This window comes from Callithrix jacchus, chromosome 5 (genome assembly GCF_049354715.1).
Source record: "Callithrix jacchus isolate 240 chromosome 5, calJac240_pri, whole genome shotgun sequence".
Taxonomy (NCBI): domain Eukaryota; kingdom Metazoa; phylum Chordata; class Mammalia; order Primates; family Cebidae; genus Callithrix; species Callithrix jacchus.
The window spans coordinates 111695115-111716779 of NC_133506.1; positions in this window are offsets into that span (position 1 = coordinate 111695115).

Here is a 21665-nt window from a genome sequence, read left to right on the forward strand (position 1 = left end):
TGGATTTTAAGAGGAAGGGAGGAAAAGTTACCAGTCTGTGATAATTAATATTGTCAACTTGATTGGATTGAAGGGTGCAAAGTATAGTTCCTGGATGTAACTGTGAGGGTGTTGCCAAGAGAGATTAACATTTGAGTCAGTGGGACTGGAAGAGGCAGACCCATCCTGATTATGGGTGGGCACCATCCAATCAGCTGCCAGTTCGGCTAGGATATGAGCAGAAAGTGGAAAAGTGGAAAGACTGGACTAGCTAAGTCTTCTGGCCTCCATCTTTCTCCTCTGCTGGATGCTTTCTTCCCTTGAACATCAGACTCCAGGTTCTTCAGCTTTTGGGCTCTTGGACTTACGCCAGTGATTTACCAGGGGCTCTCTGGCCTTTGGCAACAGACTGAAGGCTGCACTATGAGCTTCCCTACTTTTAAGGGACTTGAGCTGGCTTCCTGGAGCCTCAGCTTGTTGACATCTTATTGTGAGACTTCACCCTGTCATCATGTGAGTCAATTCTAATAAACTCCCCTTCATACATGCATCTATCCTATTATTCTGTCCCTCTAGAAAACCTTCACTAATACACAGTCCTTTTTCATTTTGGGCTAAGAATACCCAGGGTATCACGTTTACTGAATTCTCTTAGCATGTAGGAGTCTACTATAACATTTCTTATGTAGAATAAAAAGTTACTATTTTTATTGGTGAAAAATTGTTTCTGGTACTAATTATATTAATTCCCAAAGCTTCTTGTGAATCTGATCTGTCAATAACTGAAGTACTTAGAGTAGTCATATCTGAAATGTACCGTTCTTAATTAGAATGCTAGATAACCAGTCCTGTTCTGTTAATTTATGATTAATTTAACAAGTGTTTTCTGCCTTAGGTATAGCTTAGACTAACACATAGATAATATCACACTGTCTATGTTAAGGTATATTATCAGTAAATTACACACATTATAACATATTTCTAATCAAGAAAAACATGAGAGTAAGCAAAGTCACACAAAATTGAAAATGGAAAAACAAACCATTTATAGAGAGTAAGAAAATCAGGGAAAAAACAAGATAACAAGCCTTATATTATGCAGATACACTTAGAACCTGGAATATATTGATTATTTTGAAAAAGAAAATATAAATGATCAAAATTGACAGTAGAAAAAGAAAACAGAAGCAGCATAGAAAATTCAGAGAAAATTATTGGAAAACTATTTTCTAAAATTAAAAAAATAAAAATGACAAAGTAGTCTTACATATTTGACTGTTAATTATTTCATAACTTTGAAAAGCATATTATTCTGATGTGATTTGTAGATCAGGAGCATGGAGAAATAAGACAAGCACCAAAATTCTTTATTTTTTGGAAGATAATACATTTGATACAAGTAGTATGAAAAACAATACTTACATATTCAATTTATTAATCTTGATTAAAAATCCTAAATTAAATATGAACTATAGGATTCAGCTGTAAATTAAAAGAATATGATATAAGTAAGCAAAGTTCTTTATAAGAAGGTGAGGATGATATTAAAAAATAGTCAATATATTAATTAAAAGCAAAACAGAGAAGTAAAACCTAGTTATCATTTAAAACAGTGCCAGTCTCTGGCTAGTCATTTGCAAAAAATTGAAACTGGATCTCTTCCTTACACCTTGTACAAATATTAACTCAAGATGGATTAAAGAATTAAATGTAAAACCCCAAACTATAAAAACTCTAGGAGAAAATCTAGGCAATACCATTTAGGACATAGGCACCACCAAAGGTTTCTTGACGAAAACATCAAAAGCAGTTGCAATAAAAGCAAATATTGATAAATAGGATCTAATTAAACTAAAGAGCTTCTGCACAGCAAAGAAACTATCAACAGAGTAAACAGACAATGTACAGGATGGGAGAAATTTTTGTGTTGTACCCATCTAACAAAGGTCTAATATCCAGTCTGTAAGAAACCTAAGCAAATGTATACACAAAAAAATCTTATTAAAGTGGGCAAAGAACATGAACAGACACTTCTCAAAAGAGTAGAGAAAAAGAAATACTTTAGCACTGTTGAGAGTGTAAATGATTTCAACCATTGTGGACAACAGTGGTTTGGAGAAAAACAATTTTACACTGTTGATGAGTGTAAACTAGTTCAACCATTGTGGAAAACAGTGTGGCAATTCCTCAAAGATGTGGAGGCAACCAGGCATGGTGGATCATGCCTGTAATCCCAGCACTTTGGGAGGCAGAGGCTAGTGGATCACTGAGGTCAAGAGTTTGAGACCAGCCTGACCAACATGGTGAAACCCCATCTTTACTAAAAATACAAAAATTAGCTGGGTGTGGTTGTGCATGCTTGTAGTCTCAGATACTCAGAAGGCTGAGGCAGGAGGATTGCTTGAACCTGGATGGCAGAGGTCACAGTGAGCCAAGATCACACCACTGCACTCCAGCCTAGGTGATAAAGTGAGACTCAAAATTAAACAAAGACCTAGAGGCAGAAATATAATTGGACCCAGCAATCTCATTACTGGGTATATACCCAAAGGAATATAAATGATTCTGTTATCAAAATACATGCACACATATGTTCATTGCAGCACTATTCACAATAGCAAAGACATGGAATCAACCTAAATGTCCATGAATGATTGACTAGATAAAGAAAATGTCATACATATACACCAGGGAATCCTATGCAATTCTAAAAAGAATTAGATTATGTTCTTTGCGGGGACATGGATGGATTTAGAAGCCATTATCCTCAGTGAACTAAAGCAGGAACAGAAAACAAAACACTGCATGTTCTCACTTACAAGTAGGAGATGTATTATGAGAACACATGGACACTTGGGGGAGAACAACACATACTCAGGGCTGCTGGAGGGGGTATTGGGGTAGGGAGAGCATCAGGAAGAATAGCTAATGGACGTGGGCTTAACACTTAGGTGATGGGATGATCTGTGCAGCAAACCACCATGGTACACATTTACCTATGTAACAAACCTGCACATCCTGCACATGTACCCCTGAACTTAAATGCTGAAAAAAAAGCAATGCCAGTCTCATGTTTAATACAAAACACTAGAAACTTTCTTCTTAAATTTAAGAACAAAGCAGTAATGAATATGATCACTTTTAACCTTGATGTGGAAGAACTATCTAATTTTACTAGATAAGGAAAAGAAGAGATGTTAACAGTGGTAAAGAGGAAGCAACGCTTTTATTTGCAGCTGACAAAACTAAAGAGAATGAACTACAAACTATTTAAAATAAGAATATTAAGTATATGACTACTTTTTAAATTAATATATGGAAAAACTACTTATCTATAAACAAGCATAATTTACACCTGGAGAAGTGAACCTTCCAGTTTTTAGTGACTGAAACTGCCTTCTTGGCCAGGTGTGGTGGCTTATGCCTGTAATCCCAGCACCTTGGGAGGCCAAGGTGGGCCGATCACTTGAGGTCAGAAGTTGGAGACCAGCCTGGCCAATATGGTCAAACCCTGTCTCAGCTACTCAGGAGGCTGAGGTAGGAAAATTGCTTAAACCTGGGAAGTGAAGGTTGCTGTGAACCAAAATCGTGCCTCTGCACTCCAGCCTGGACAACAGAGCAAGACTCTGTCTCAAAAAAAAAAAAAAAAAAAAAAAAAGAAAGAAAAAGAAAGAAACTGTTTTCTGCTTCTTGGCTTGGGAAGGTGGAGTGGAGACATTTTGGAATATGCCTTCTTTGTCTCTTATCTAAACATTCAAGAGGATCTTCTTGGTTGTGCAAATTAAAGCAAGTACCCCTTACCTTTGAGGAAGGCTGCAGCATGAATCTTTGCAGCCTAGCAAAATATCTCTAAATGCTGCTCCATATCAAGAACTGGTCAATGGTAAGAAGCTGAGTGCATTTGTACAGGAGTCAGGTAACCTCGTGGGAGGACCCCAGCTATCTTGAGAACAACCCTTCCAAATCATTTCCTTTTGAAGGCACATACTTGAAGTCTACTAACTGCTATAGATTTCCCAAGTAAGATGTACTGATTAAGTTCAAACTCAAGCTCTCTCTCTCTCTTTTTTTTTTTTTTTTTTTTGACAGAATCTCACTCTGTGGCCCATGCTGGAGTACAGTGGCACCATCTTAGCTCAATGCAACCTCCTCCTCCTGGGTTCAAACAATTCTCCTGCCTCAGGCTCCTGAGTAGCTGGAACAGGCAGGCACCACCACATCAACTATTATTAATTTTTGTGTTTTTAGTAGAGACAGCATCTGTTGGCCAGGCTGGTCTCAAACTCTTGACCTCCAGCAATCCCCACAGTCTCAGCCTCCCAAAGTGCTGGGATTACAGGCGTGAGCCACTGTGCCCACCAAACCCAAGCTCTTTTGATTTAGATATATTAGTGCCTCTTTGATGGAGTTGGATTATTGTGAATTACTGCAGAAAATGACACCTAGCCCAACGTGAGTACACCTTTTGAGAAAAGAGTAAGGACCAGAGATCAGGGTATGACACCAATATTTAGACTGGAGGCTCAAAAAGAAAGGCTGGTTCCAGTTAAACCCCTGCTGAGACTAAAGATCCTGTGATGACCCAGTCATCAGGTAACAGTGGCCCTGCTTTGAGATAAACAACTAAGGCTGTGAATGTTGATGCAAACTTGTAGCTCCATCTTGGGATCAGCACCTACAGCCTGAGCAGGCATCAGATTACTGGGTAGACACACATCAGTAGGACCAGCTTTCAACAAACGTGCCAAAGCAATGGCAGCAGGGGGCTGAGTGTACTCTCCAACTTCCCTCCAATTGGCGTCTGAAAGGAAAACAGACCCCTAAGTAAACTGCATGGATTCTTAGACATTTCAAGTGGGAAGCATCAAGAGAGAGATGCAATACTAACTGCCAAATTGGACAACAAGTGCTCAATGATTAGCTTGAAAAATAAGAATTGTGAATTATATTTTTATCTTAAGCATCTGGTCCTATTGGCTACATAAACAATAACCAGTGAATCCTGCTACATTCAATCAATGGGATATTTCTTACAAAGGTGAGGTAAAAGAACAAGGTAGTTTTTGAAGTACAAATTTGGAAGAAAATGAGGATATATCAAAGAAGCAAATAAATAAATTTTTAGGATGATTCCATTTGTGAAAAGTCTCAACTCATCCCCTTGTGTGCACATGTGCTCGTGTGCGCGCACACACACACAAACACACATTTGCTTATTAATAGGATACATAAATATATTTATTTTTCCAAACTGTTTCCCATGGTTATTTCCCAAGGAACAAAAATAAAAGAGCAAATAGGAATTTTATTTGTTTATCATCTATATTTCTAGGCTATTTGTATTCCTGAATAATAGCATGTATTATTTTTATGATGCAATAAATATTTATATATTAAATATAAATATATTTTAAGTATAAAATAGATATCTAAAGATGCACATTAATTTAAAGATATATATTTTGAAGATATATATTTAAAGATGAGAATGGTCAGGAGTGGCAAGTGTTGTACAACTGTTATGGAAGTTTAGTAATACAAAGGTTTCATTACATTTAGCAGAACAAAGGTCTTATTAAAGGTTATGGTCTCCTAGTAGAAAAATACACTCAGTTTAACTGTGTGACTGTGCCTATCAGAATTTAATGGGTATTTATTAATTTAATTCAACAAATAAAGAATTTATAAATACTAAAATTATTGAATTGCATACATGTCCAATATTATTTAGAGAGAAACAACTCTATGAGATTTCAGAAAGAAAGGTTCATGCTTAAAGATTATTTCAGGTCATGGAGGAGAATGTCCAAGTGAATTTGATGGGTTTTCTTAATAATTAGGGTAGCCAACAAATAGAGGTTGACAGAATAGACCTTTGAGGAGAAGGAATTCTGATAGTCAATTAACAGTGGCTAGAATCCTTTTAGATCCTATGAAATAAGTACAGCAAAAATCCTATCCAAATAGTTGATAGTGCTTTGAGATGTAAAGAGCATTCAAGATTGTTGTTGACTATGCTTTTGTGGCAATGGGAAGAATTTTAAGCAAATGAAATTGTTCTTAGGTATTTAATTTCCTTTGAGTCAGAAGTCACAAGTTAGACTTCCCACTAAGAATCAGCCTTTGGAGAAAGACTGATTGCTTTCACCTAAGACCTTTAGTTCTGGTAGATAGTGTTAAGAGATGTAGATACAGCAGATCCTTGTTATTCATGGTAATGTTCACAAAGTTGTCATGGACACTGAATTAGTGAATCACGAACCATTGCTCCTTGGGGAAATATGAGGTCATGTGTCTGCAAGCCTTTGGCCATATTTTAGTCAACTGATCAATACAAACCTGGTTTCATGTTTAAAGATACCTTATTTAATATATATTGTTGATTTACTTAGATTGAAATCATGATCAATAGCACTATAATTCATGCCTCAGTGCAGCTTAACTAATGTTAAGCTTGCCACCATAAAAATACAGAGACATGAATCTCTAAGTACAAAGATTTTATTTGTGAATAATATACGAGAAATGGGATTGCAGTCCAGGACATAGATATACACCAGAATGGCCTCTGGTATGTCTGGAGAACAAAGGAAAACGTGAGGGTTTTATAGGGGAAAGAGCAGTTTATGCAAATTATCTTGAAAGAAATTTAGTTGGCTCTGAAAATGTCTTACAAGAGCTGGTGAGTTGTGAGTGGTGGGTTTCAGCAGTTGGAAGGTAGGAGAGGTAATCTTGTAGTTATGGCCAGCTCCTTGCAGTTTGTGAATGGGCTTGCAAGATGTGTATTAGGCAAGAGTTCTTGTATAAGTGGCTAGGTGTTCTTGTGCTACTAGCTGTCCTAGCTGACTCATTAGTAAGCTGTAGTTTGAAAACATTTCTTGTGATATTATTAGTTTCTGTTATTAGGCAAATTATGCATTAGAGCCTTCCCTTCATGGCCTTACTCAGGTTCATTTGCCAGGGTTTGACACAGTGACTCCATTTTGAATCTTACAACTTTCACATATTAATTTCGCCTTAATGCACATCATATCCTTCTTGAGTTTAGGAACGCTAGGCAGCTCTTCAGCACTATGTTTGGGAGCCTTTCAAAACAGCAAAGTCACCAATACAAAGCACAAAATGCAAATACATGGAACGAAATATGTCACAAAAAGAACATTTGTTTATAGTACAAGAGCTAAAACAAGAAGGCAGAGTGTTGCCCTGTAGGACTTTAGCAAGGAACAAACACATTGGGCAACTCTCACTGCACTCTGAATCTCTGTGAATGACATCAGAAGCACTGAGGCTATTGGTTTGGGGGTTACACATAAATGTGAGTGAGAAGGTATATTTGCAAATATAAAATCTACATATACTGAAGATAGACTGTGTCTTCCAACTAAGGTCTATGGAACAAAATCCAGATAATGGAAATCTATGCTGTCATAATTTAGTCTGAAAATTTAGGTATTTATTTTCCTGTTTTCTTTCCTTTTTCACATTAACTTTAGTCGTATTCTCTATCAGGTCCCTATTATTAATATTGCTTTTTTGTATCCTTAGTCATTCTGTGCTATGAGTCCAACACCTGACTACATTTTAATTATAGTTTAATTTAAAAAACATTAAACCAACATTTGGGTTTGTATACATTTTTTTTGAGAGCCATGTAACTTCTTTCCTTTCGTATCATTTTATTGGAATGAATCTGTTGGTTTCCTGAATAATTGGTGAGTTTTTAGATGGACTATATCAGACAGCCAAAAATATAAAATTTAGGAATGCAAAATATTTATACCTAGGAATAGAAGTTCCAGTCTCTACTAAGAATATGGGGTCCTTTCATGGGAAATAGCTTTTGCAACTGAACTTTCACAAATCTGGAACTTGGACAAGGAATAGGAAATATAAGGTACCTATTTAGAGGCTGCTAACCTCTGGACACCCCCCAAGTCAGTTGTCCTGGTTAAACTCAACTCCAAGCAATTTAGATTTAGATTTACCTAAGCATCTCTTTATTATAAATTTTATACAAAATTATTTGGAGTCCTTATATGTGTAATTTGCTGTGAAATAAATCATTAGTTGATCTTAGATAGCTGTTATTTGACTATAGACAAATGTCAATTGACTATACCTTGAAAATAGTAGATGAATTTGTCACTTAAGTAAACTGAGTGCCTACCTTAAGGATTGTGCCTGGTATCATCCAGACTACATTCAGATTCATCAGTTTTCCTTTACTTAATAAGAGAAAATTGTATTCTTTTTTAATTAGAGAAATGAAAATCAAAACCACATTGAGATACCATCTCACACCAGTTAGAATGGCGATCATTAAAAAATCAGGAGACAACAGATGGTGGAGAGGATGTGGGAAAATGGGAACACTTTTATGCTGTAGGTGGGAATGTATATTAGTTCAACCATTGTGGAAGACAGTGTGGTGATTCCTCAAGGACCTAGAAATAGAAATTCCACTTGACCCAGCAATCCCATTACTGGGTATATACCCAAAGGATTACAAATCATTCTATTATAAAGACACATGCACACATGTGTTTATTTTGGCACTGTTTACAATAGCGAAGACTTGGAACCAACCCAAATGCCCATCAATGATAGACTGGATAAAGAAAATGTGGCACATATACACCATGGAATACTATGAAGCCATAAAAAAGGATAAGTTCATGTCCTTTGCAGGGACATGGATGAAACTGGAAACCATCATTCTCATCAAACTGATACAAGAATGGAAAACCAAATACCACATGTTCTCACTCATAAATGGGAGTTGAACAATGAGAATACATAAACACAGGGAGAAAAACATCACATACCGGGGCCTGTTGGGAGGTGGGGGAGCTAGGGGAAGGATCACAGGGGGTGGGGCGATTGGAGAGGGATAACATTAGGAGAAATACCTATTGTAGATTAAAGTGGGGGGATGGATGCAGTAAACCACCATGGTATGTGTATACTTATGTTACAAGCCTGCATGATTTGCATATGTACCCCAGAACTTTAAGTATAATTTAAACAAACAAAAAAAACAAAAATAACTCCAAAAAAACCCTTAGGCCTTGATCTGAGGATTGAAACTTTAATCACTCAAAGAGAATTCTACATAGCTTTGTTCTTTCCTCAGGCATTTTCACTTCATACTTTATAAGTGTCCTAGAAAGCAGTAGACTCTTACCTGCCACTGTGCAAAGAATAGCTGGGAACAAGAAAATGACACCTGACTCTAGAACTTCTGGCTAGAAAGGTCCAGAAATTGGACAGATGGTAGTTTAGAACAGATCTCTTTGGATGTAATTTGGACTCTTATGGGGGAACATATGCTATTTTAAAGGAAGAATGTTATGCTTATTTCTCATTAGATCTCTCTGGGATCTTTAGGACAGGCATACCTCATTCTATTGCTCTTCACTTTATTGCACTCTGCAGATATATTTCGGTTCAATTTTTAGCCTTTTGTAATTTATTCTTCATTATTAATTGTCTGTGATGCTACTCTCCAGTTATGCTCTGAGCTCTTAAAAGGAAATGATAATCCTTCTACTCTCTGTGCCTGAAAGAGTGCATGGTACAGAATTATGGCTTAGAAAATGTAATTTCACTTGAATGACTTCATTGATCCATTTCCTAGAAGAAACTTAAGGAACCATTCAAATGTGTAAAGGTTATTCTCTAGTTATGTAATATGAGCTCTAGCTATACAAAAGAACATTTTTATATGACAACCATATAGGAAGAAATTTCTGCAGAGTAATTATATTCTAGTTAAGAAAACAAAGGTAATTGAGAGAGAAGCTGTTCAGAAGGAGAAATGAATCAGTATGATTCTGACGGTTGGTCCCATCAAGCTAATCAAACCCAAGAATCCCTAAACAATCACCTAGCAGACCAAATCCAGCTTTGCTCTTTTGTTTACATATTGTTTGTTGCTTTTGTGCCACAGTGGCAGAGATGAAGAGTTGCAATAGAGATCCTATGGCCTGCAAAGGTAAAAATAATATGTATCTTTTCTTTACAAAAAAAGTTTGCCAACTCCTTTCTTGAGCACTGATCAAAAAGAGTAGTTGTATCAAATAAATACCTTATCTAATCCAAGAGCTTCATTAGAGAAGCAGCTCTTCAGTGCCCTCCCATCAAAGACAAACAATATTTCTGTAGTCAAGAAAGTCAGATTTATTGGCTCATTGCTCCAAGGGAAATAAAAACCATGGGGAACTATTAGGGGTTTCAGAAAGATAGTGTTAGGAGGGATTTGTTACAGTGTTTGTGCTGTTTGTTTGTTTTTTTTAGGTAATTTGGGGGAGTGTTTAAAACAGTATAGTTTTGCTCTGCACTGGGTGCTGCCACAAAGTGGGAAAAATTATATAATCCTTAGTAATTTTTATATATATAGCAGAGAAATGGAGCAGAGTTAAACCATAGGTAAAGAAGTAGCCATCACTCAAATTAGCTGAGAGAGAGATTTGATCACTGCTGTAGTTTAAACAGTGTCCTTGTTCTTGTCTGTGGAGTGGTATTGTTTTGTCTTGCTCCACTGTGATCACAAAGTGAATGATCTTGTCTGATATTGGGTTCTGTGCAGTTATGTTCCACAAGAGAGCATCACAGTCCAGACGTTAGTGCCAGGCTAGCTCAGCTGACAGTAGTTGAGGACTGATTTTCCTCTTTCTCACAGCATCATACTCCCTTCCCTTGGTTACCATTCTCCACTTTCTTAATCTGCCCTCATTTTCCTGCAGACCAATGGGTCACTTGATTCAGCAAACTGAATAAATTTAGAGTAATAACCCAACAGAGGCTCAAGTAGATGGACTTAACACACAGCAATCCCTTCATTTAAATTAGGGAGGAAGCTTCATTATAACCCTTAGAAAGAGTAGGACCTTTAGAAGCAGATAGATCTGAGTTTAATTCCAAGCTCCACCATTTTAAATTATGAAAAATCTCAGAATCAGAGCCCTAATTTTCTTATATGTAAAACAATAAAGTTTTTATAAGAATTACATAACATAATGTTTGTAGAAACACAAAGTAGAGTATTTGTCACATAGGAAAGTTTCAACAAATGATAGCTATTTCTAATAACAAATAATGACAGACATTTCTGTATCAAATACTTCCTTTTAATGCACACAAACCATACGCTGCCAATAAATATGATATTGTTAATTCATGGAGGACAAATTTATCTTTTTATGTAGTAGACTATTCAGTAACCTAGAAAAACATTTTACAATAGCTTATGGTGCATGCTCTATTGTCATGAAAATAAATTATCTTCAAATGACTATCAAGTCTTTGACTATTGAAATGATTAGTTATCTGTTTTTATGTTCTTATCGGTTATTTTTGTTTCTTCTTCTTTTTTTTTTTTTTTGAGACGGAGTTTCGCTCTTGTTACCCAGGCTGAAGTGCAATGGTGCGACTGTTTCTTCTTATATATTTTTGATACTCATATTCTATGGCTACTTTTATCAGATGGTTGAATTTTTATCTAATTACCAAATCTGAACAAATAGAGAACTTGATTTTTTCTTTCCAAAAAGTCCCTATAGTAACATACTGACAAGAAGAAACATATTATCTGACTATTTGGCTCCTACTTTGTAGTTTATGTTGTCATGTTGAAAAATGATAGAAAAATAAAATAAAATTATAATCTTAAAAAATTATAGGACAAAGAAGAGCTAATCTTGACTGTAAGCTGCAGAAATCAGGTGGATTGAGCCAACAAAAGGGGTGTACTTTGAGCCATCTGGTTCCCACTGAGCTGTTCTTGGAGCTGGCAAATATGTTATGAGCCATTAAAATCTCTTTGGTTGGCCATACATAAATTACAACCCTAATTAGTTGGTTCAGTTTTGATATGGGTGGTTTATGAGGCACCAGAAAGAAAAAAAACCCAGCTCCTGCCTGACTTCAGAATGAGTTCACATTAGAATATTGGCAGCAGGGCAAATATCTCAATTACACATTCTGGTAATATCAGAAGAATATGGCATGAATTCCATATGGTGAATGAGTAGGCCAAGGAGTTTAGGGTGACATTAGAACACATGGAAACCCAGAGGTCTGTCTGTGACAGTCCTACTGGAGTCTTGGTACTTTACCAAGTGCTCAATGACAGACGGAGTGTAAAATAAATATTGCTTGTGTATTTTTCTTAATGATTTGCCATAGGGTATGGTTATTATCTTTTTAACACAATGAACTATGGCTAATAGTTGAAAAATAAAATGTGAAACATGCTTATAAATATATATTCAAGTTCAGAGAGGTTACAGGACACACATTTTTAACAGCTTAAACTTTAGGGTAGAAAGAAGCATCATTCTAGAAATGTGGTGTTTCTAAAATAATAAATTAGAAAGAAAATAATTTTATTTTCCCCCAAAATAGCACTTGTGTTAAATTCCAGGTTTTAAGATTGAAAAAGCAAATTTCCTCATGTAAGGCTCGTAGTTGATGGCAGAGACATAACTAAACAGATACGTATATGTTTGTGAGAATAACAAGACTGAACTATATATAGGGCAGGGAAGAAACATAGAAAAGTCAGTGATACTTTGGCAAAGACTTATCAGAAAAGTGGATTCTATTGGGACCTCAGCAAAATCCCCTTTACCAGCTGGTACACGCAAGTCCTGCCTGTTATAAGTACTGATGGATGACAATTTTTAACTCCCCCTTCTCTGGAGAATTATCTTTGTCAACTGGCGAGCTGCCTCCGTGGTACACTCTGTATTTTCCCTGTAGGGGAGAAAGGATTTCTTTTTTCTCACAGATTCTTTGGTTCATGATTGAGACTCCTGCAACAAAAGGCAGATTAACAAGAGAAAAGCATTCAAGATCATTTAGTAAGTTTATGTGACATAGGAGTCTTCAGAAATGAAGACCCAAAGTAACAGAAACCTATGTATAAGTTTGATGAAGATGTGGATAGTTGCAAGAACTATTATTAGACAAAAAAGTGTACAATCAAACTATAGTGAACTGAGGCCATTCTTCTCTGTGTACTTGTATCTTTAGAGATGAAGATACTCCTTTTCTCCTGATTGAGGTAGGACACCTCTTGAGTGAGGGTCTTATGACTTGCTTCAGAGGGAGTTCACGGAAGTCTTTTCTAGGGCTTAAGGCCTGGTTCAAGGGGCAGGGGCAGGAGAAGGTCAGAGAGTGACCTTCTTGCTCCAGCCATTTTCTCAAATGCCAAGGTGCTGTATTCTGTGGTAGCATGTCCTGAACCCATCACTTTTTGGATATTGCTCAATAACTGACTGGCACTAGTAATAAAACCATTCCTCTTCCTTCAAGGTGAGATGCACTCTGGGGCACAATTCATCTTTCAGACTTTCCCCAAGAGATCAGGTGGAAGCTGCTCTCCAGCTGCTACTACATTCTTGATTAGCTTTTCTGCCCCTGACACATTCTGCTTCCCTACTCCTCTTGAGCACTCCCTCAATAATTCCTTTGAACAAGAATTCTTACCCAAGTTCTTTTTCTAAGGGATTCCACCTCAGACAATAGCTATTTTGTGTGTTCCAACAGACTCCCCTAAGTGTTAAGATATGAGATTCTTTCAACCTAAATTCAGTTAGAGTGATTAAATTATTTGTCCCATCAACATTTTTTCCTTCATCTCAATGAAAGTAAATAATGCTTAGACTACAGTGCATTAAAAGCCACTCATTTTTTTTTTTACAGACCAGACTAAATCTTTATTTTTTTTTTTTTAATTTTTTACTGCATTTTAGGTTTTGGGGTACATGTGCAGAAAATGCAAGACAGTTGCATAGGTACACACATGGCAGTGTGTTTTGTTTCCTTTCTCCCCTTCACCCACATTTGGCATTTCTCCCCAGGCTATCCCTCCCCAGCTCCCCACCCCCACTGGCCCTCCCCTTTTCCCCCCAATAGACCCCAGTGCTTAGTACTCCCCTCCGTGTGTCCATGTGTTCTCATTTTTCATCACCCGCCTATGAGTGAGAATATGCAGTATTTCATTTTCTGTTCTTGTATCAGTTTGCTGAGAATGATGTTCTCCAGATTCATCCATGTCCCTACAAATGACACAAACTCATCATTTCTGATTGCTGCATAATATTCCATGGTGTATATGTGCCACATTTTCCCAATCCAGTCTATCATCAATGGGCATTTTGGTTGGTTCCAGGTCTTTGCTATTGTAAACAGTGCTGCAATGAACATTCGTGTGCATGTGTCCCTATAGTAGAACGATTTATAGTCCTTTGGATATATACCCAGTAATGGGATTGCTGGGTCAAATGGAATTTCTATTTCTAAGGCCTTGAGGAATCGCCACACTGTCTTCCACAATGGTTGAACTAATTTAAACTCCCACCAACAGTGTAAAAGTGTTCCTTTTTCTCCACATCCTCTCCAGCATCTGTTGTCTCCAGATTTTTTAATGATCGCCATTCTAACTGGCATGAGATGGTATCTCAATGTGGTTTTGATTTGCATCTCTCTGATGACCAGTGATGATGAGCATTTTTTCATATAATTGTTGGCCTCATATATGTCTTCTTTTGTAAAGTGTCTGTTCATATCCTTTGCCCACTTTTGAATGGGCTTGTTTGTTTTTTTCCTGTAAATCTGTTTGAGTTCTTTGTAAATTCTGGATATCAGCCCTTTGTCAGATGGGTAAACTGCAAAAATCTTTTCCCATTCTGTTGGTTGCCGATCCACTCTAGTGACTGTTTCTTTTGCCAGAAAAGTGCAGAAGCTGTGGAGTTTGATTAGGTCCCATTTGTCTATTTTGGCTTTTGTTGCCAATGCTTCTGGTGTTTTGGTCATGAAGTCCTTGCCTACTCCTATGTCCTGAATGGTTTTGCCTAGATTTTATTCTAGGGTTTTTAGGGTGCCAGATCTTATGTTTAAGTCTTTAATCCATCTGGAGTTAATTTTCGTGTAAGGTGTCAGGAAGGAGTCCAGTTTCTGCTTTCTGCACATTGCTAGCCAGTTTTCCCAACACTGTTTATTAAACAGGGAATCCTTTCCCCATTGCTTGTTTTTGTCAGGTTTATCAAAGATTGTATGGTTGTAGATATGTTGTGTTGCCTCCGATGCCTCTGTTCTGTTCCATTGGTCTATATCTCTGTTTTGGTAACAGTACCATGCTGTTTTGATTACTGTAGCCTTGTAGTATAGTTTCAAATTCGGTAGTGTGATGCCTCCTGCTGCGTTCTTTTTGCTTAGAATTGACTGGCTATGCGGGCTCTCTTTTGGTTCCATATGAAGTTTATGGTGGTTATTTCCAGCTCTGTGAAGAAAGTCAATGGTAGCTTGATGGGGATAGCATTGATTCTGTAAATTACTTTGGGCAATATAGCCATTTTCACGATATTAATTCTTCCTAACCATGAACATGGAATGTTTCTCCATCTGTTTGTGTCCTCTCTTATTTTGTTGAGCAGTGGTTTGTAATTTTCCTTGAAGAGGTCCCTTACGTTCCTTGTGAGTTGTATTCCTAGGTATTTTATTCTTTTTGTAGCAATTGTGAATGGCAGTTCGTTCTTGATTTGGCTTTCTTTAAGTCTGTTATTGGTGTAGAGGAATGCTTGTGATTTTTGTAGATTGATTTTATATCCTGAGACTTTGCTGAAGTTGCTTATCAGTTTCAGGAGGTTTTGGGCTGAGAAGATGGGGTCTTCTAGATATACTATCATGTCATCTGCAAAGAGAGACAATTTGGCTTCCACCTTTCCTATTTGAATACCCTTTATTTCTTTTTCTTGACTTATTGCTCTGGCTAGAACTTCCAGTACTATATTGAATAGGAGTGGTGAAAGGGGGCATCCTTGGCTAGTGCCGGATTTTAGAGGGAATAAAAGCCACTCATTTCTTTGTTCCTTTCTTTCCTACAGCATCTCTGTGCTACTTAGTTCTTTGTACTTAATTTGCCTTTTTGGCCCAGGCTTCTAAATCTAAAGTAGTTGGTATCTCTTTTATGTTCATGAGATCAAGCCTACTCTTATCTAAAAGGCTTCCCTTCTTATGTGGGAGCTCTTGATCTTTATGACACTAAGTAATTAAATATCATCATCATAGACTACACTGTACTTTTGGTGTACTAAAGCTCTGAATTAATAATCTGAGTTATGTTGATATGCCCAAGGGCTACTCTGACCAACATGTGGCCATTTTGTTTCCATTCCCCTACCTTTCCATTCCCCTTTTGAAGGAGAGAAGGCACTTTAACAATAATCTAATCTTGTCTCTTCCCCAGATGCTTGAATTCACAGTTGAATATCTTGAGCTAGTTTCTCAAAATTATGTTTGAACATTATGGGGTCAAGAAATTCACTCAGTGAAGTTCTCTTCATCCTATAATTCTAGAATAGTTTAAAATAGAGAATGTGAGAGACAGACAAATCTAGGTCCTTTGTTTCATATGCAAAGGATGTTGAAGATCAGAGATGAGAAATTATTTAAGTGTTGTATAGACTCTAATAATTTTTTCATATGGTGCCACCAGATCATTCCCTGGATTTCCAGCTGTCTGTCCTTGCTATTTCCAGCTCAAAAATTATGTCCTGCTTAAAAATTAAAACAAAAACAAGCCCCAAAAATACTGACAAATTCATTGTAGCAGATGACAAGCTGGAAACTTTTTAGTAAAGTCCAATAATGCTAGAAACTCTTTTCACAGTGCTCGTAAACTTTGGCTGTGAAAATTAAGACTATGTGCCAGATTTATTAGGAATTCTCTCCATGTTGTGAAGTTTTACTACTGTTTGACTGTGAAAGACTTAATTAATCCTTAACATGCCTTACCTGATATTTCACAAAGTAGCTAGAAAAAATTATCTCAATTTGTATCTCATGCTATTTCTCAGGAAAATCTATTTCCAATTTGCATCTCTTGCTATTTCTCAGGAAAATCTAGTCCAACTTGTAAATCTTAGAGTTTTAAGGTCAAATTCAGAGTTTCTGTTCTCCTGTAATGTGGCTAAGGAAATAGTATCCTAAGATATTTAATATTTTTGATGCACAGCTTTTTAAAATGCATGTATTAATTTATTCAATATTAATGAGTACTTACTAGATATCAGGCACTATGCTGAATCCCAGGGTTTATGAATAAAAGCACTCCCCATTTAGGGGGAAGACTGACAAATAAATAGTTACATGTAGGCTTTCATGAAGGTACATACAGGGGTTCCAGGCACTTCTGCCTCAAGATAGTCCTTGGCACTGAGTGGGACATGTGTATAATTGAGTGGCAGATTTAAAAAAAATTGCAGTGACAGTATCCTAAATAAAAGGGGGAAATCATTAAGGTTGCCTGAGTGGGTTTTGCAGAGGATGGGACACTTGAATCAAGTCTCAAAAAAAATGACAAGAATATTCCAAGCATACCTTACAGTACTCCAGGTTGAGAGGGGCATGCAGTTAGGTTTGGAGTTGTAAAACATCTATGTGGAGTTTGCATGTTCTTCCCATGTCTGTGTGGGTTTTCTCCTGGTATTCTGGCTGATTATCTCTGATGTCTCAGAGTTGTGCAGATTAAGTGAATTGAGTATCTAAATTGTTTCAATCTGAGTGACTGTGGATGTGTGAAAGAGTGTGCCCTGCAATAAAATGTCCCATCCAGGATTGGTGCCTGCTTTGTACCCTGAGCTGCTGGGTTAGGCTCTGACCACCCAAGACCCTGAACTGAAATCAGTGAGTTGGGAAATGAATAACTGAATAAGAACAAATTATTGCAAAATAAAAATCTGTAAAGTATAAAACACTCATGCAAATGTATGACAATAAATGATGCAGTCCGAAAGTGCTCAGTGAGCCCATCATATGTTATTGTTTGGTTTTGAACTTCATGGTGGTAGGAGGTACTCCTCACAATTTTTGCTTTGCAAATGTTTATTTCTTGACCTAACCCACCATCCCCATGACCAGTCACTCACTGATTCACCAAAAATGAGGTAAATAATTCTTACTTGTTTTTATTAATATATTGTATATATGTATGTATAAATGTATACATGTATAAATGTATGTATAGATGTTTGTGTGGCTCACATTTAGTTTGGTGTATAATGTTAGAAGTGTTTGGCTTTTATTTAGAAGTTTGGTGATATTTTTATGACTAGAAATATGCCATAGGAGCTTAACTGTTGTTTATGTAGATTAGCTTATGCTAATATTAGTTTCCTTATATGCCATTTTGCTTAAACTAAGTTTTCAAGAACCAAATGATGACATTGAGGACAACTTATTGTGTGTGTGTGTGTGTGTGTGTGTGTGTGTGTGCTTGTGTGTATATATATATATATATATATATACACACATAAAATATGTATCACAGGAGGCAAGGCCAAGATGGCTGATGAGATATAGTGGCATTCAGAGACTTCCATTAAATAAAACCATGATAAGTAATGTGAAACCTTCACTGGCAACCACAGTATCCAGATTCTCTCATCAGTAGGAGGCTGAGATAAATAATGAAATTAAGGCAGAAATCAAAAAGTTCTTTGAACTAATGAGAAAAAAGAGACAACGTACCAGAATCTCTGGGACACAGCAAAAGCAGTGTTAAGAGGGAAATTTATAGTACTAAATACCTATATCAGAAAGCTATACATATCTAAAATCAACACCATAAAATCACAATTAAAAGAGCTAGAGAAGCAAGAGCAAACTGATTCAAAAGCTAGCAGAAGACAAGAAATAACATTAGAGAAGAATTAAAGGAGATAGAGACACAAAAAACCCTCCAAAGAGTCAATGAATTCAGGAGCTGGCTTTTTGAAAATTAACAAAACAGATAGACTGCTAGCTAGACTAATAGAGAAGAAAAGGGAGAAAACTCAAATAGATACAATAAAAAATGATAAAGGAGATATCACCATTGATCCCACAGAAATACAAACTACCATCAAAGAATAGCATAAATACTTCTGTGCAAATAAATTAGAAAATATAGAAGAAAAGGGTAAATTGTTGGACATATTACACCCTCCCAAGACTAAACGAGGAAGAAGTTGAATTCCTGAATAGATCAGTAACAAGTTCAGAAATTGAGGCAGTAATTAATAGCCTACTAAACAAAAAGAAAAGCCTAGGACCAAATGAATTCACAGCTGAATTCTACTGGAAATACAAAGTGGAGCTGGTACCATTCTTTCTTCACCTATTCCAAACAATTGAAAAGGAAAGACTCCTCCCTAATTCATTTTATGAAGCCAGCATTATCCTGATACCAAATCCTGGCAGAGACACAACAACAACAAAATTTCGGGACAATATCCCCAGTGAACATCAATGCAAAAATCCATAATAAAATATTGGCAAACCAAATCTAGCAGCACATAAAAAAACTTACTTATCTACCACAACCAAGTCAGCTTCATCCCTGGGATCCAAAGCTGGTCCCACACATGCAAATCAATAAAGGTAATCCATCACATAAACAGAACCCAAAACAAAAACCACATGATTACTTCAATAGATGCAGAAAGGCTTTTGATAAAATTCAAAATCTCTTTATGTTAAAAACTCTCAAGAAACTAGATATTGATGGAACATATCTCAAAATAATAAGAGCTTTTTATGACAAACCCACAACCAATTTCATATTGATTGGGAAAATGCTGGAAGCATTCCCTTTGAGAGCCAGTACCAGACAAGGATGCCATCTCTCAGAGCTCCTACTCAACATAGTATTAGATGTTCTGGCCAAGGCAGTCAGGCAAGGGAAGGAAATTGAGTGTATTCATATAGCAAGAGAGACAATCAAATTGTCTCTCTGTTTGCAGATGACATAATTTTATATTTAGCAAACTTTATCATCTTAGCCCCAAAACTCCTTAAACTGATAAACAACTTCAGCAAAGCCTCAGGATACAAAATCAATATGGAAAAATCACAAGCATTCCTTTGTATCTCAGGATGCAAAATCAATATGGAAAAATCACCAACAATAGGAAAGAGGAGAGCCAAATCATAAATGAACTCCCATTCACAGTCAAGAATAAAATACCTACAAATACAGCTAACAAGGGATGTGAAAAATCTCTTTAGGGAGAACTACAAATCACTGCTCAAGAAAATAAGAGAGGACCCAAACAAATGGAAAAACTTCCCATCCTCATTGACAGGAAGAATCAATATCCTGAAAATGGCCATACTGCCCAGAGTAATTTATAGATTCAATATTCCCATCAAACTACCATTGACATTCTTCATGGAATTAGAAAAAAATATTTTAAATTTTACATGGAATCAAAGAAGACCCTTATAGCCAAGACAATCCTAAGCAAAAAGAACAAAGCTGAAGGCATCACGCTACCTGTCTTCAAAGTATATCACAAGGCTATAGTAACCAAAACAGCATGGTACTGGTACTAAACCAGATATATAGACCAATGGAGCAGAACAGAGACCTTGGAAATAACACCACCCATCTCCAACCACTGGATCTTTGACAAATCTGACAAAAACAAACAATGGGGAAAGGATCTCCTACTCAGTAAATGGTGCTGGGAAAACTGGTTAGCCATATGCAGAAAACTAAAACTGGACCTCTTCCTTATGCTATATATAAACTTAACTCAAGATGATTTAAAGATTTAAATGTAAAACACAAAACCATACAAAATCTAGAAGAAAACGTAGGCAATACCATTCAGGACATAGGCATGGGGAAAGAGTTCATGACTAAAACAGCAAAAGCAATTGCAACAAAAGCCAAAATTGACAAATGGGATATAATAAACTATCTGCACAGCAAAAGAAACTATCATCAGGGTGAATAGGCAATCCACATAATTGGATAAAACTTTTGAAATCCACCCATCTGACAAAGGTCTAATATCCAGAATTTAAATGGAATTTATACAAATTTGTAAGAAAAAAAACCATCAAAAAGTGGATGAAGGATATGAACAGACAATTCTTAAAAGAAGACATTTATGTATCCAACAAATGTATGAAAGAAAGCTCAGCATCACTGATCATTAGGGAAATGCAAATCAAAGCCACAATGAGGTACCATCTAACACCAGTTAGAATGGCTATTACTAAAAAGTCAGGAAACAATAGATGCTGGTAAGGCTGTGATGAAATAGGAATGCTTTTACACTGTTGGTAGGAATGTAAACTAGTTCATCCATTGTGGGAGACAGTATAGTGATTCCTCAAGGATCTAGAACCAGAAATACCATTGACCCCGGTAATCCCATTACTGGGTTTATATCCAAAGGATTATAAATCATCAACTATAAAGGCAGATGCACACACGTACGTATATTGCAGCACTGTTTACAATAGCAAAGCCATGGAACCAACCCAAAGGCTCATCAATGACAGACTGGATAAAGAAAATGTAGCACATACACACCATGGAATACTATGCTGCCATAAAAAGGAATGAGATTCTGTCCTTTTCAGGGACATGGATGAAGCTGGAAGCCATCATCCTCAGCACACTAACACAGTAACAGAGAGCCAAACACTGCTGTTCTCACTCATAAATAGGAGTTGAACAATGGAACACATGGACACAGAGAGGGGAGCAACATACACCAGGGCCTGTTAAGGGGTGGAGAGTGAGGGGAGAAACTTAGAGGAGGGTCAATAGGTGCAGTGAACCACCATGGCACATGTCTACCTATGCAACAAATCTGCACCTTCTGCACATGTGTCTCATTTTT